The 17,343-nt window shown below is 41.0% G+C and overlaps 1 pseudogene; it reads right to left on the bottom strand.

Annotated features, from left to right (window-relative positions):
* Positions 1-888: 888 nt before the first annotated feature.
* LOC114701151 lies at positions 889-15,639 on the bottom strand (annotated as a pseudogene).
* Positions 15,640-17,343: the final 1,704 nt, after the last annotated feature.

Raw genomic sequence — 17,343 nt, 5'->3', positions numbered from 1 at the left:
GCCTCTGCATCACGAAACCAGCTAACCAGATTCCCTCTCTACTGAGACATTTTCATGGAAAATGACTTGGGCTGGTTTCCTGTATTTTTTTTGTGTGCCTCACCCAAGGGATCATATCTTGACATAGACAAAGAGGACACATAAAAAGCGGAAACTCCAAGCAGAGGTTCTCTGGTTAAGTTGTCAAAAGGGATGGATTAATTCAATTTAGTTCACTAGAATGGTTTCCCTAGAAATTTAAAACTTCCCTGTATAAAAATTGTTGAAGCTGCACTGGAACTTCTTTCCGTGAAGAAACAAGAAAGATTTGAGTGTGAGTGGTGTGAAAGAGACATACATAGGCCAGTGCATCACGTGGAGCCAGCTGCTCTCTGATGACACACGCATTTAAGTGAGTTGTATTAACTCCAGCAGTCAATTTGGCCAAAGCAATGTTACCTGATCTCTTCAGATAGCCAATTGGAGGAGTCAATTTGGTGGTTTCATGGTTCCTGGACTACATTCTACACAGTGCTCAAGATTCTCTCATGCTTGGAAGCATGAATAAGACATTTAAAAAAATCTATGGACCATTATAGATTTGTATAGGAATTAAGTACTTAGTTTTCATACAATTCTCAAAGGAGACAAGTGACTTTAGATAACTTAGTATTTCCAATTTTATGAATATAAACACACATAAATACAGTTTTTGTCAAAATGTCTTTTTTTTTTTTTTTTTAAATAAAGGCCTTTTATTTGGTTTTCTGTGCCATTACAAGATCACTGGGACAATAATTCTGTGTCAGCAGAGCCTGTGGCCACACTATTTCTGTGTAGGATGTCTCCTAAACTACGGGGCTAGATGCAGGAGCCAGGCCCTCCCCAGGCTCTGGGAGCTGCTCCAGGTTATGGGGTCACCTTCTTGTAGGTAACATGAAGAGGCTGAGTCATTGCCTGTGTAGTGGTTGCCGTAGAGACTGTTCAAGTTTGCCTTCAGAATTCAGTCTGAATTTTTCGAGTAATCTGCTCCACGTGGAGCTCCTTGGCAAAGCAGATCCTGAGCTGGAATGGGATGAGATACACAGCTCGTGCCCATTCACTTCACCCTCCTCCACTTGTACATCACCTGTGTTCTGGGCACGGATAAAGGCCACCTTGTTGGTGTCAGGCTTGAGGCAGATGAAGCCACACTCTCTGTCCATTGGCTTGTGTGTGTCTGGGTGGAAGGAGTTGAACGAGAGGATGAGCATAGGCTAGCCCACATGGGAGATGTGCACCTCCTCCAGGTATTGGAAGGGCTGAAGTGTTGGAAAGGTACCAACTCCCGGTGGGTCTGATAGCCAGGTACCAGCATTTAGGATAGCGGCTCGCACTGCCCCGTGGCTGAGGGGCAGCAGGTAGGGGAGGTAGGGGAGGTAGGGGAGGTAGGGGAGGTAGGGGAGGTAGGGAGGTAGGGAGGTAGGGAGGTAGGGGAGACTTGCTCTCTTCAGCTCATCCAGCTTCTCCTGCAGCTTGCCAACCTGGCTGTCAGAGTGGTTGACCCTCTCTGCCCAATGCTCTTGAGCTCTCCATTCTTCTTCTCTACCTGCTCCCGCAGACAGCACACCCGGCTCTTGTTCTGCTGAGCCGAACAGGAGTGGGAGTGAGCTTGCAGGCTCCCGAGGCTGACAAGATGACCTCGTTGATGGACATGGGATTGGCATCACCATGCTCACACTGCACAGCTTCTGCAGCTGGCTTTGGGGTCACATCAGTAGGAGGGGCGGAGGGGCTCTGGGAAGCCTTCTGAGGGGTTGCTGTGAGCGAGGAACTCTGGCCACACTATTCCCACTACATCTTGGCTCCGATCTCTCTTCGGCCTCTTTGGTCAATGGCTCACGGGGGGGGGGGGGGGCACGGGGACGGGGGACGGACAGATGGCCTCTCTCGAGTGTGCTTGGAGGAGTAACCATAAGAATGAAGTGAGCCAATGAACTTGCAAGCTCCGGATCCTAGGGGCGTGAAGTTGTCCATGGAGATGCCGCTCTTGTCTGCCCAGCCTGTGTCATCAGAGGAAGAGGCCCTCGAGGTTGTGGGAGCCACCAGGCTTAGTTCCTTGCTGCCCACCCTCTGGTCTGACCTGCCCCAGGCATCTCAGGAAGTCGCAAAGTGTGTCTTTTTTTTTTTTTTGCAAAAGCAAAGAGTCTTTGTATGTGAATTAACAGAGCAGAAGAGACCTGAGTAGCAATGGGGCAGAGTTTTTATTTTTTTTTTTTTTTCATTTTTCTTTATTAAGAAATTTTCTATTCACTCCAAATGCTATCCACAGACTCCCTCCTCCTCTCCACCCCAGTCCTCTTTCCCAAGCCACCCACATCCCCACATCCCCAAATCGAGGTCTCCATGGGGAGTCAGCAAAGCCAAGCACACTGAGCCTAGACAGGTCCAAGCACCTCCACTGCACCAAGGCTGTGCAAGGTGTCACACCACAGGTACCGGATTCCAGAAGCCTGCCCATAGACCAGGGACAGATCCGATCTCCCTCCTGGGTGTCCCCCAAACAGTTCGAGACAAACAACCGTCTTCCGTATCCAGAGGGCCTAGTCCAGTCCCATGGGGGCTCCACAGCCACCAGTCACAGTTCATAGGCTTCCACTAGTGTGGCTGGTCATCTCTGCACGTCCCCCATCATGATCTCGACGTTCCTCGTCTGCAGGATCTCTCCTCTCATTCATCAGTTGGATTCCGGAACTCAGCCTGGTGCCTGGCCGTGGATCTTTGTATCTGGGGCAGAGTTTTAAAGCAAGGGGGGGCTTGGGGTCTACAGAGTGCATAGGAACAGACTCAGGATTGGGTTATGCGAGTGTCTTACTGCTGGTCTTTTCCCTTTGTTCTTTCTCCACATCTTTCCAATGCCACGTGTTAACGTCTCAGCTCTGCCTACCCTGTTTACCAACATAGGGTAACACCTTTCTTCCATACTTTTTTCAAGACTCACACTAGGACATGTGGAACCTGTCTATTTGCATATGTAAATTTACATGTAGAATATTTGTAGTTTCAGAGAATCTTTTGCAGTTTATATAAACTTTGCATTTTATTACACACATTGTATTTATTGTTCTTATTCCTCATCTACAATGAAAATCCTCCTTAGACAGTAAGTGTAGGCCACAATTCCTTCTGATTGGTTGCATAGTGTCTAAAGTGTGGGATGACATTTGCTCAGTCTCCTTACTGGTGGATCCTTTCTTTGTTTTTTCTGCTCTTTATTTTTTCATCCAGTGTAAACAAAACTTCAGTGAGCATCTTTGTCACTACTGTTGTCCTTCTTACAGGAAACATTCCTAGAAACGACCTTACAAGAGAAAGGGAATGTATTACATTTTAATAGAGGCAACCATATAGAAAGCCACCAGTACATTACCACTAGTATTTTATAAGCGCTCCCTTCACCTCCCACAGTAGGTTCAGCCCTCCTTCTAAATTATTATGTGCTTGGGTCTACAACTGGTATTGTATTTTTACCTTAACTTCCATTTTATGACTACCAGTGGCTATAAACATTTTGTAAAATACCTACTAGTCTATTAGAGTTGCCTTTCTAAGACTTGACTGTATATATCATTTGCCCATTTCCCTATTGGTAATCCTGTGTTCCTTCAGATTTAGAGGTAATTCGCATATTTGCAGCTAGCCATTTAATTGGTATCACTAAAAATAAAAATAATTTACAAATATGTGATGTTTTAGGTTGCTTTGCTATATTTTAATTTATTGAAAGCACCATTAAAATATTTCTGTCTTATTGTAATTTCTTACCTAATAATTTCTTCTCAACATCTAGAGTGTTTCAGAGGAAATCTTCAGATAAAACTTGACTTTTAAACTTATATATTTGCAAATGGCTTGTAAAGTTGTAGGGTTCCATTTGTTTTTTGTATATCCTTTCATTTTGTTCAAACCCATTCCCCTGCTCCTTTGTGTCCTGTGTCTTCACCTATCTTGCTTACCTTCTAGCCTAGCACACCTTCTCTCTCTCTCTCTCTCTCTCTCTTCTCTCTCATCTCTCCATCTACCACCCACCCCCACCTTAAGGCAACTGCTTATAGTTGCCCATACTTCCTGGTTTCTACAGGTACTTCAAGTTAAACACACAAATCTCAAGATTCAAAGCCAGGATCCATAATGAGAGAGATATATGATAGATATTTTTCTCTCTGGGTCTCTGGCTACTCAATCAGCATAAATTTTTCCAGCTTCATTTATTTATCTACAGATAATACTTTTCCTTGCAGCTGAATAAAATTCAGTTGTTTGTATGTAGCACATTTTCAATACTGAGTCATCTGGTGATTGATATTAGATCTATGAAAGGCTATATGAAATTTTACTACTTTATAAGACAATTCAAATGTGTCTTAAACTTATCATGAAGAGCTGTGTGATGCATCTCCCATAAGGCATCATTTATCAAATGGAGACTCCAGTACCAAATTTGGGACACTTCATTATGAGCTGTTGTTCAGGGAGGGTCACAGAGATGCCAAACACAATATAGGTTTTTTCTATGCCTCCTGCTTTGCTTACCAGAATTGTATTTAAGATCGTGTGGCTAAGAGCACAATTATAGAAATTTTAAAATTTTAGAAATTTTCTTTGGTTACAAGATATAGAGAATTAAACTGGAACTGACTAGAAGATTCCTTTCTATGGCTAGCTTCCATAGTGACAGAGGGCACTTTCTATTATGTATCATAAGGTTTTTGTTTTTTAAATGTTGCTATTTATTAAGGAGTTGTAATGAAACTTACAAAAAGCAATATATCCAACTTATTATAGTAGTTGGAATTCACCATAGATATTTACTTCCACCTCCATGAAACGTGCGTGTGTTGCTTCCAGTTCTAGTGAGACTTGGGTGAAGAAATAACTAGCCCTGGTGCTTTAGCAACCTGCAATACTTAGAGGAGTAGGTAGGATCTTAGGCTACTAGAGATGTAGAGGGGATATGGGAAATGGGTGACAAAGAAGGGACATGGCATAAGGGAGAGGGGATGAAAAGGATCAAAGTATGAATATGCATGGATGAAAATGTCACAGTGAAACCAGTTCCTTTGTTTAGTATACATGCTCATAAAAATATACTGTGCACCATTGTCCTTGCTCTTCCCAGAGACTTATCCATGCATGGATCTCAGTGTTTTCATTTGTCAGGCTTCTCAAGGCAGAATTTACAAAACATATTTAGGAGTTGGAGGGATGGTTCAGCATTTATCTTTTGCATTGGGCAAGCCACAACTACCTGTGTCTGTAGCTCCTCCAAAGAAGATCTGATACTTCTGATATCCACAGACACACTGGCACTCACAGACACACACTCACGTGTGCACATAAACAAGATAAATATTTAAAAAAGCAAGCATATTTAGTATCTTTACTTGGGCATCCATGTGGGAGTCTGTTATGTCTGCTATGGTGTGAAAGATGTAATTCTAGTTTTCTAAAGTAATCTTCTGGAGGTTGCTGCTAGTCCAATATATTGACAAATAGTCTTTAATTCATTTCAGCACAACACTTCTCAAATTATACCTCTCATCAGCAACTGTTATATTGCTGTTACCACTCTTTGAACACATCCAGGAATTCATGTGTGCTTGTTTCTTCTGTTATTAACTGGGAAGGTTTGCTTCCAGAGCTGGTAATGTGTGAACTCCAGTTAAACAACTGTTTGTAGAAATTGTCTTTAAACCTAAACAGAAAAAAGAAAACAGTACATTTTGCCATTTTCTCTATGCAAGCAGAATATCAGCAATCCCACATAATTCCTTTTTTCTAAGTTTTAAGAGATAAAGATGTGAGAAAAAGGAAGTTCATGAAGAAATAAAGGCAATTCAAAAATATAGTCACAAAGGAAATATGTAAGTGTTTTTCTTTTGAGGGATGCTAAGGGGACTACTAATTGAGACTCCGGGTTGTTTAAAGGGTTGTTAGGGCATCGAAGCCTTATCCTTCTGAAGAATTCACACATGAGTAAACAGACACCTAATTTCAGTCTCTAACAAGTCTAAGTCTAGGAAGTGTATAACTAGAGGGCTTATGGAAATACGACTATAATATAAGTTTAACCTAGCACCTATAATTATTTTAAGTTTAGGGCATCTTGATTCCTAGTATCCTCTGCCTTTGTGAACTATTATTCTAAAATTTCCCAGAAATGTTTGAGGGGCACTACGTATACTTACAAACCAATCTTTGTAGTATCGACACCATGGTTGGAGGCAGTGAGCTTTAATTTCCTGCTCCAGGGGTCAGTTACGGTGGCCGCTCTCCTCAAAGCTGCCAAGATTAGCATCCTCACCAGTGAGACACCTGCTGAGGATGCTGAGACTGGTTGGTACCAAGGCCCCTGTTGTGTCTACTATCTTCTTGTTCTCCAAAGCTCCAGCTCTCGACTGTATGGCAGGGGTCACATTCTTCCTGAAGAATTAGGTAGGAAGACTGTCCTGTCCATTGTGTTGTTGTCTTAGGGAACAGACCCAGAACTACTTCTGCTGGAGTCCTGTAATGGCTCTGATCAGATGCCTGTATCTTTGGCACGACTTAAACCATTGCTTTCCTATTGACATCAGATTAAAAGAGGGAAGCTGTTCGCTTCAACAACTAATAGTTTAGAGTCAGGAAGGTCTCACTCAATTCATAAGAAACGTGAATTTCTGTGACTGGATAACTGCCTCTCAGGCTATTAGCTAGACAACTTTTCCTAATTGCTACAAGAGAACAATTTTTCTCCTTAGAAAGACAAATATCTGGTGCTTTTAGTTTGCACAATTAAATAACTCATTCAAACCCGCTCCTAGAACAAAAGAACAATGCATGTTTCTTTAATCTTAGGTAGATGGAACATTCTACTTGGGTTTTCATTTCTTTCTTCCTCTCATTCCAACTGTACTCGTTTCAAAGAAACTCAAATGGGTTGAAATTCTTTCCTTCTCTAACCCAACTATCTCCTTAGGTAAGAAAAACTTGTTGATCCGTTCTGAGATTAAAATCCATAAAGGTGACTGTGGAGGGTCGAATATCTTTCTTTATTAAACATTTCCTCAGGTTTATTGAGTTATAATGGACAAATAGAAATAATACCTGTCAAAGGTATAAAATATGGCCTTTTGCTATACATGTTGTTTGTAAATGATTGCTATGATCAGACTGTGTGTGTCAGTGGGTGCATGTGTATGAGTGTACGTATGTGTGTGTGTAAAGAATACACAAGATGTGAGCTCTGAGCAAATTCCAAGTATATGACGCATGCATACATGTTAATATAATTACATAACTGGACATTTGCTCTGTATGTCTTACATATCCAAGAACTGAACATTTTTGCCCTTTAAGTAACACCTTCTCATGCCATAATGTCCTATGAAACCTAGTGCTCACCATTTAATCTCTAAGATTATGAAGAATTTGTCTTTCCATATCTAACTTCTTTCTCTTATGTCTTCCAGACTCAACTCCACATTTAATGAGTCCATATATAGAGAAACCTGTACTCACCAGCTTTCTGTTATAGCAAAGAACACCTGAGATCCTTAACTTCTAAAAGGAAAAATATTTATTTTATTTGTTTACTTTTACAGCTTTAGAGCATTTAGTCTGTAAGTGATTTATACTAATTTTTAGGTATTAAGGAAATATAACATCTCACAGTGAAGCACATGAAGAATAATCAGCTCACTTATAACAGTAGGCAGCCCAGAGAGCAGCCTGGAGCCATTGCCAGTTCCATTTTGGAGACATGTTTTAAATGACACAAGGACTTCCCACATGGTCCCTCTTCTTAATGGTTTGTTGCACCTCTTGATGGCACCACCCTAGAGACTAAACCTTCAACGCCTGGACCTTTTGCATACCCTCAGTGTGCAATCTATAACACACTTAGTGCTGAGCTACTAATAGTCACCATTCAGTTCACTTTAGCTCATAATAAAAACTTACAGTGTCCTAAGAGTAAGGTAACAAAAGTCCTTTCATTTGGAGGAAGCATGAGACACGAGACAGGAGTTACCCAGGTCACCCTGACCCAGCACGGACAGTTACTGATGACTTCCTGACACCACAAAGATAAAAAAATCTCATTAAAAGCCTTTCCCAATAGTTGCGATTCTTACTGGAATGTGTGGCCTAAGTGAGCCGTGACCAATCAACGATCTGTCCAATTCTTGGCAAATTGATGTAATTGTAATTTCCAACTTACTGTAATTCCATCCTTGCCTTTTAAAAAAATTTTAAAGTCAGACTTTGGATGCCATATTGGAGCACTTGTTCTAGGCACCTGGAATGTTTCTGGGCTATACCTTCACCTCGGCTCTTCGTTCTTCAACCCACATTCCTTAACTTGCCTTGTGGATTGATAGGTTTCATGATTCTCCTTGAACCTCCAGCTCTGCTGTAGAGATCTGTTCTCTTAGAAGTGTTATTTAGCGAGATAAGAGCATCTATAAAGCCCTATTCTGGTGATGAAACCAGGCCAGCTAATTCTAGTATGACCCAGAAAACCACTGACAGGGATGTTACATAGACTGGAGTCAGCATACAGTAAACACGGTAGGGTCAATTGTTCTACATCCTAACCACATGTTACTGGAACCAGTATCATAGATAGGATATGGAGTATGGATCAGGATTCCATGCCTAGGCATCTACTAGTATTCTTGGAAGATCAATGGGCTCCAATTCTGTAATAAGATAAAGTGGCAGCAGAGGCTCAATGTCTATATATAGAATTATTCCCTTGATAAAAGAAAACAGAGAGGAATTCACAATCATACAGATTGGTTCACATGCCTACCCTGCATCTTACTTAACATCGGACTTATACACTGTCTAACATGACACTTCATCTCTAATGAGGGGATATTAACAGCAACTATTTCACAGGCTTACAATAAGGATCAAATATTTTATATGTAAGTTGTGGTAAGACACTCTGTGGCCTGCTTTAAAATGGAAAAATTAAAAAATATGCTAATTAATACAGAGTTTTATAGAAAATTGGAACACAGAATGGGTAAGAAAGCTGCCCTGCACAGGTCATGGAATGAGAGACCCGCGGATCATAGACAGAAACTTGGACTTACCATATGTTGTGACTGGGGAGAGCCAAGTCATGCTGAGGACATAGTAGCATATTTCTTATATTATCCATATTTACTTGAGGAAAAATCATACATCTAGGTTTTTTGCTACATATATCAGTTCTCTTAGAGAGTCTTTCCTACTATCAAAGTCCCTATTGGCCTCTGGCACCTCACATTTCCTACATCTAGCTCAGCTATGCTCTTCCTGGTACCTACTATATGTTTCCCTACTTGACATGCTTATTTTCTGAATGTTAGCTTCCCGTCTGCTGTGTTACCATTTTTGTCTCTGTTGTCATAGCACCTGCAATCAACTCTGATACAAATTGGGTCCTCAGGTGACTGAAAGGCTCAATGAACTACTCAAGGAGTTACCACAGAGAGCTTCTAGTCACCCCGTGGACTCCTGTGCACCAAGCTGGAAGGTTTAAAGGCAGGGGAGGCAATGGACTTCTCTACCGTGAGGGGCTTCTGTGTCAACACACACTTGCAGATTCTGCTACTGTGCTGTCTTCCATTTTAGCTCTCCTCATTTCTGTGTCAAGCTGCCTTGTCCTCACAGCCACAACCCAACCACAGGCGTGATAGCTACACAGTACTGAATCTGAAATTTCCTAGTTTCAACTCTAACCTTTGAAATGATAGTGTCATGTTGGTGAGACCGCAGGCAGATGAAAGCTCTTGGTGGCCTGAGTTTGATCCTCAGAACCTAAGGTGGAAGAGGAAACTGACTCCCGAAAGTTGTCCTCTGATCTTCACTTGTGTCATGACATGGGCACACTGACATTCATACACATACACCATACATGTATGGATACGCACACACCACGCACACACGCACACACACACACAAACACACACACACTGCACAACACAAATGTAATAAACACGCTCTTCTCTCTCACACACAATGTAAAAGAAATAAAAAGAAGGTGGTGAATATAAGAAAATTGCTTCTAACGAGGGCTTTCCACTGAGGAAATTAAGTCTATCTTTGCTGTCTCCTCATGTAGAACCACCAATCTCTCTTCAGAAATGTGTACTTTCCCCTCTGGAGTCTGGAGACTTTTTGAGGACAAGGACAAACATCTACTCACAGTAACTCCAGCTCCTGGTTGAATCAGTGCTTGCTGTGTGGGAAGTAGACACAATGACTTGATCACTAATAATCAGTCCTCAACGACTAATCCAAATTCATCTAGTACATTCAACAGAGAACCGCTTTGTCCTGCTGCTGTGTGCTGCGCCAGATGTCACAGGGGGATTTGGGTTTGGGTTTAAACACGCTGTGAGAAGTTGACTAATTTCTCAACCTCTTCAAGACTTTCAAAAATATGTATGTAGTTTAATGAGCCATAAATATTAGTTTGCAATTTAGACGAGAAAATGCTGCTTATGTCTGTCTCTTAGATGAATTCCGAAGGTAAGTGACCTGGATATCCAAATTATTATTTTTTGTTACCCAAACGCTTCTTTAAAGGCCATTAGTTTGGTCTATTATTGTAAAGTAGTAATAATAATGAATTTCCATCTTATGTGCAAAGTGTAAAGAAGGAAGTAATTTTTGCAAGTGGGGGAAATGCTTTTAAAAAGCAGCTATATTCCACAGCATTTATGGCTTCATGTAGGTTCTGATGTGAGTGCAGGTGTTTAAGTTTGGCTTCATGTCTTTTTCGAGTTTTAAATTGTTTCTTTCTCATTTTGCTTTCCATGTGACCTTCCTGGCTTTCAAATCAGCAAAGAGTTGTTAAAATTTTTCTCTTCATAGGGCTTCAGTATTTAAATTGTTTGGAGTGAGGTCTCGTGTGCACCCAGATCGGATGCATTTATTAGAGCTCTTGAGTGTGTTATGTGAGCTATAAATTACTTATTCGGGTCAGAGACATTTTATAGAATACAATAGTCCAGTATAAGAGGGCCTCAGTAGGAGGCTCATTTGTGCGATTGTCTTCGAATGTTGTGTGATCTAGCTGTGATAAATGCCGGCTTCAATAAGATTAATCACATTGAATATTATAAAAGATCTTGATGGGGATGAGGTGATGCTAAAATTAGTTTGAAAGCACATAGATTTTTGAATATTTAATGGCTGCATTAGTGAAGAGCCAAACAACGCAATATAAAACCCACGCTCTATTGTATTATTTTGACAGATCCTCAAATCGAGAAAATTCATTTTCAAAGTCTAGCTATATGGTTTTGTCAGTTGTCGGACGTATTATGGGTTTAAAGCTGCCAGTGAATGGTAGGGTATAAAGTCCTATTTCCCAGGAAGTGTGGATTTGGCAATCAATAACAATTTGCTGATTAAAGACTGTTGTGTCGGATGTTTTCTATAATAGAAGCTACAAAAATCGATAGTCTGATCTATAATAAATATCGACATGACTTGTTTAGAAACGACGCTGTTAGCAATTGGCTCCATTGTGTTTAAGTAACTGCATAGGGATTAATGAAGCATTCTTTTTCTGTCATTGAGCCATCAACAGATTGTTGTTAGAGTAGTAATGCATTAATTACTGTATAGACTGGAAAATACTATTTGGTATAGCTTTCTCCTAAATATGATATTCGTGGCTGCTAATTAGGTGTGGATGGTGAAGTACTTGTAATGCCAGGCATTGAGAAGGCAGTAGAATCACGCGTATCCTCGAGAGTTGAGGCAGCGTTGATGTTATTATTTTAGTTAGTTCATGACCAGACAGCAGGTAAACATAAGTGGAACACTCTAGGGAGGATTAAAATGTATAAGATGAGAATAAGGTATGTTTTTGTGTCACATTTGAAGATTGTACAATTTAACCGTAAAATGTTTAAATGTAATAGTAATCATATAGTCATAGTGTATGCATATTTCGGGTATCTAATAGGGTGTTACTTCATATTTTAAATATTTGATATTAATAAGTTCAGTGGATAACCTTGGCGGGTAAATTTCAGTTACAGTTTTGTAATGTTGGTGTAGTATTTTGTAGAACAATGTCTGACACAATGAACAATAGAGTGTTTGCTTACTGCGGCGCTTAAACAATTCACACGTGAGAGATGGACGCTAGTGGGAGAATGTTCATCTAGTATAATGTGTTAAGGTCTAGCTTAGATGGGAGGCTGTCATCTTGATGAGATGATGGATTTGTGGAATGGACAGGAAAATGAAAGAAGAAAGAGTTGTGATTGAGAGGTTCAGAGAATAAATAAGTGAATATTTGTAGGCATTACAGAGGCTAGCGGAAGTCAACTTAGTCACTTGGAACTGGTAAGATTTCATTGAACAGGAATGCATAAGAGCAAGGGAAACTGGAGAGTGAGATTTACGCTAGTGGCAGTGAGAAAATGGACAGAGTATGATTTGAAGAAAACAGTTATTAATACCCACACAATTGGATGATTGATTTGTATGAATTGAGGATTGTGCATATTGCTGATGTAGACTTAAATTGTGAATAGAAGTGTAACGTCTAATCATGTTGTATGTAGGTATGGCTGGGCAAGGTATTGGTATCTAATTTCAAGGTGTGAATATTGTTAAGTAAGGTAGATTGAGGAAGTATCTAATCGTACATATGTATTTGTATTTTAAGATAGAAAGGTGCAGAACTCAATGCTTTTTTTCCCTGGGAGTGATTGATTTGAAAATTTAGACTGGGTATGAATGATGACTGCTGTATTTATGTGAAGAAAGATAGTTATCTTCAGACTACTGTCGAATACCTCATTTTTTGTATGTTTACTGAAAAATGGATTATAAAAAGAAGATAACTTATTTCATGGGTTTTTCAATACTAATGTTCATTAGCTAATCTGGACACATTGTGGAAAGCCTAACAGAATCACTGTAACACAGTTATGATGCCACTTGGGCTCAGCTTCCCAGGATATCGATGTTGTGTTTTTTTTGTCTTTTTGGGGGCTGGCCAGCGCCGCGAGCTTGCCCAAAGTAATCAACACGGAGCTTATTCTTGATTATTGAGATATCATGAGCCTTATCTTCGGCTTACTGTTCTTGTCAGCCTTTTCTTAAAATTATTCCATCTAGTTTTGCCTCTGGGTTTGTCCTTTCTAGTACGCTGTGTATTTTCTTTGTTTCTTACTGCTGTAGCTTTCTGTGTATGTTGGGTGATGCCCTGGAATCCTCTCCATCTCTGGCTACTTTTCCTTATCGTAGTTCGCTTGGATTCTCTCCTACAAGTTTCTCGGCATCTATAGTAGTGCTCTCTGGCTGACAGCGCCATGCATGCTTTTCTCGTGCTGCTATTGTGCCATCGGTCAGTTTTGTCATTAGACTGATTGGGCTTGTTTTAGGACAGGTACAGGTATCAGGCTCCAGGAGTTAAAGCAAATGTGCAGCATAGATACTAAGTAACATGCGACTAAGGAAGTAATATATACTACAAGTAGCGATCAAAAATTTGCTTTAGCTGTGTAGCCTCTGAGAATGCAATGGTGGTCATGATGAATGATACATTAGATAGCCTAATTGAGAAAATGTAGATAATAAGTGGAATTCTTTCCTTTGTATTTTGTGTGTATTGATAATGGTCTTTCGTTGAAAGTTCATTGTTGAATCATGTGCTCAAGTGGCGATGGACCAAATTAGCGCTTAATGTTTGGAAGTACAATTTGTGCTGGATGAGGAGACCTTCCCAGGTTGTGTTGGGAAGTTGTATATTTCCTTTGGCATAGGACTGTGTGTGGTCGACTGTTATGGGAGTATTGCTGCAGATATTGTTTAAGTGACTTGTTGTCAGTAATCGAGTGAGACCCGATATGGGGGTGAGAAGATTGGGTCGGTTTAGTGATGGAATGTATGTACATATATGATGCTCATGGGTTTTGAACTATGGGAGAAACTTGGAATTTGAAATATAGGGTGTGTAGTGGTGGCTAGATACAGAACACTGGATGGTTCATTGAAGTAGCATGTTTCCTTTGCTGGCATAGACGATCAGCTTCACTGGGTTGCAGCAAGGCAGTGTAAGGCATGCCGGTCAGAGAAATGAACTATGGGTGTATATATGAGTTGGTAGTGAGAAGAGACCTGAGCCAGTAAGTAATCGAGAGCAATCTCGGAGGGGGGTGAGTTCTTTTGTCCTCACTTGCTGTATTGGAGCTGCAGGAAGGAGTGCGCCTTCTACACGTGTGGTGGATAGAAACGTTTGATTTCATGAAAGGATGGGGGCATGGATTTCTGAATATAGGTTAGTCACTAGAAGATGTGATCCAGTCTTTATCATCTGGGGTACAACAAATAAGTATTATCAGAATATTTTGTTTATCAGGAGACAGGGCAGTTGGTATGATTCTCCAGTGATACCAAATTGTTAAGGTGTTAGGCCGTGCATTTGGTGTGTGGAGGGATGTTATCTTGTCACTTGAGCGGCAAGCAAATCATAGCTAGAATGACAGGGCTCATTGAATGCAGTGAAGAGAGGTTACGTGAAAGTTGTTTGGGGTTGTATAGTGAATATTCGTTGGGGATAATACTGTTGGTGTTTCAAGCGCTTACCTGCTCTTGGTAAGAAACGGGTGTAGCGAGTTGTGGTTTGTGCCGGTAGCGCTCAGGATTGGCAATTTGAATTCAAGATGTAGGGTAAAGTGACTCCTACAGACGCCCATTGTAAATGTGAGCTGGTCCCTCGCGCGTTGTCGAGTGCAAAGTTGCAATACAATACAGAATGGGTTGAGATAGTCGTGCTCTTAGAAATAGCATTTCTAGTTGATGGGTATTGTCTAATAACGTGGGTTCTAGAGTGGATAGTAAATGTGTAGCATTACAGTTTGTTGTTAGCAGTCAATTTCACAGGTTAATTGGTTCTGAGTCCACTGTGCTTAGCAGTTGGTGTGTAATTTCTGAACACGTCTTACTGGACCATAAATTTGGCGGGTGTTCAAGAATTGAAGCTGGTAAGCCAACACATTGTAACTTAGAATTTCCCAAAAGTTATGCCTTGGTCAGAGTAATGATACTTGTTAGGGTGTGCATTGTATGAATAGTTTTCGTTATGTATTGGGGAAGGGCGAACATTTCTTTACTCTACTCGTCCTCACTCTCTCACACCATCGCTACATTCTCACGACATGCTCGCTCTGACAGTTTCTCTCTCATTCCCCTCTCTTTCTTTTCATTTTAGTTTTTCTTTTCTTTTTTTTTCTTGAGACAGGGGTTCTCTAGTTGGCTTTTGGAGGTGTCCTGGAACTCACTCTGTAGACGCGATGCCTGGCCTTGAAACTCATGAGAGATCCAACTGCCTCTGCTCAGAGTGCTCGGGATTTAAAGGCTGCACAGCGATGCCCTGGCTAGTTGACTGAGCTTTTCTAACAGACCTGGCACGCTGTTCTTGCACAGTGATAAAAACTTGGGTATAATTAGGGGGCGCGGGCGCAGCTTTGCATAGTTCTTACCTCTGTACAGCGTGCTTAACGAGTCCGAGGCGTAGTGGGCTAGGAGTCTGTCACAGGATTTCGTAATGTGGATGCCACCCCTGTTGTTAGTGTGTGAGTGTAATAGCGAGATGATGCTCGCCCTTGCGCCGTACATGGTTAGGGTGTGGGCCCTTAGCGTCCCGCTCTCGATTCACTTAGGATTTTGACGCTGAACGATTGACTGACAATTGCGAAATGAGGGCAGGCCTTTTATATTGAGTAAGGATTGGAAGGAATATAGTAAGAAGTTTTACAACAGTTACACAGCCTTGGTGATATATTCGCTCTATTCTAATTAAGTGAAGCTTTCTATGTGTTGTGGTTGGCCTCATAAAAGGATTTTTTTTCTTAGAGAAAACAATACAAGGTTTTTTTCCATCTCTTCCTTGTGGAGCTTAATGTGAAGCTGTGTGGTGGAGGGCACAACTCCAGCTTATTGGACCTCTGCAACTGAAACAATGTAGGGCTAGGTTATGTCTACTTACTGTCCTTGAGGAATATATTCTGTAGAGATGGTCTTGCAAGGGGTTTTACATTTATTGTGTTGATGTTTCTCCAGTGAATTATGTATGTTGACTAAATTAAAAATAAACATTATCAAAAAGAGAAAAATGACCCACAAATTTTTTTTTTTCTTCTGCAGTGATCACCTCATAGTTTTAGTTTTCACAGAAAAATAAAGAGGATGTACAACAGTAAACTAAAGGCAGATGTTATGGTATCAACAGAACTGGAAATGGGACTTGAACAGATATACTTGGAGGGATGACAATGTACTTTACTAGTACAGTCCTGGGCTTACATATATCCAATACGTGTGTGTGTGTGTGTGTGTGTGTGTGTGTGTGTGTGTGTGTGTGTGTGTAAACAATAGTTATCTCATTTTTGACAATGTTATACATGTATCTTGATCATGTCTACTCTTTCTTTTTCTCCCACTTCCTGGATTTCCCTCACACATTCCTTCCTACCTTAATGTCTTCTGTATTTTTACCATGCTTAATTAATGTTGTTTACATGGGTATGGGTATGGGGGTGTCCCTGGCACATGGGCAACCTACAGTGACCATAACCAAAGGAAAACAAATCTCTTTCTCCCAAGAAGCCATCAATTGCCAATAGCTCCTTAGCTAGCGGTGGACCTAATGAATTTTGGCCGACTTGATCTTGGGCAGGGCCTGTGTAGGTGAACATGGCTGTTGTGAATTCCTGAGTACAATAGTCATGTTGTGACAGAAACAGCATTTCATAGTTTCTCCAAGTATTCTCTTCTAGCCTCCATGATGCTCTCTGAGCCTTGGAGCAGTGGGTTTATATACATGCTCCATTTAGGGCTCAACACTCAAGTCACTTGTGCTCAGCCTCTGACCTGTTATGAGTCCTGCATTAACCATGACCTACTGCAAAAAGAAGCTTTGCTGCCCAAGGCTGAGAGCAGCCCAAATCTATGGGTATAAGCACAGAAATTAAGAAGGCAGTTTGGAGCCATGCCATTAGACAAAATGACAGTAATAAGTTGCCCCTGAGAGCCTATGCCTTCTCCAGCCATGGGGTTTTGACAAGTTCTACAGTAGAGTACCAGGCATGAATTCCCTCCTGTAGAGATGGTCTCAAATCTAGTAAGAACGGTAGGTTATTTCCATGTTCTCACAATAGCATGTCTCTATTTGACAATGGGGACATCTTACCTGACAGGTTTGTGTTGTATGTAGCATGCATGGCTCAGCACTGACTTAGACTCTTAATGGCTTTTCTCACTGGTGGCCTGCACAGCATCTTTTAGCACTTTGAAAGCTCACCAGCAGGGATCAAGTTTCCT

Source organism: Peromyscus leucopus, unplaced genomic scaffold (genome assembly GCF_004664715.2).
Source record: "Peromyscus leucopus breed LL Stock unplaced genomic scaffold, UCI_PerLeu_2.1 scaffold_511, whole genome shotgun sequence".
Lineage (NCBI taxonomy): Eukaryota > Metazoa > Chordata > Mammalia > Rodentia > Cricetidae > Peromyscus > Peromyscus leucopus.
This window is presented reverse-complemented; position numbering and strand designations above follow the sequence as displayed.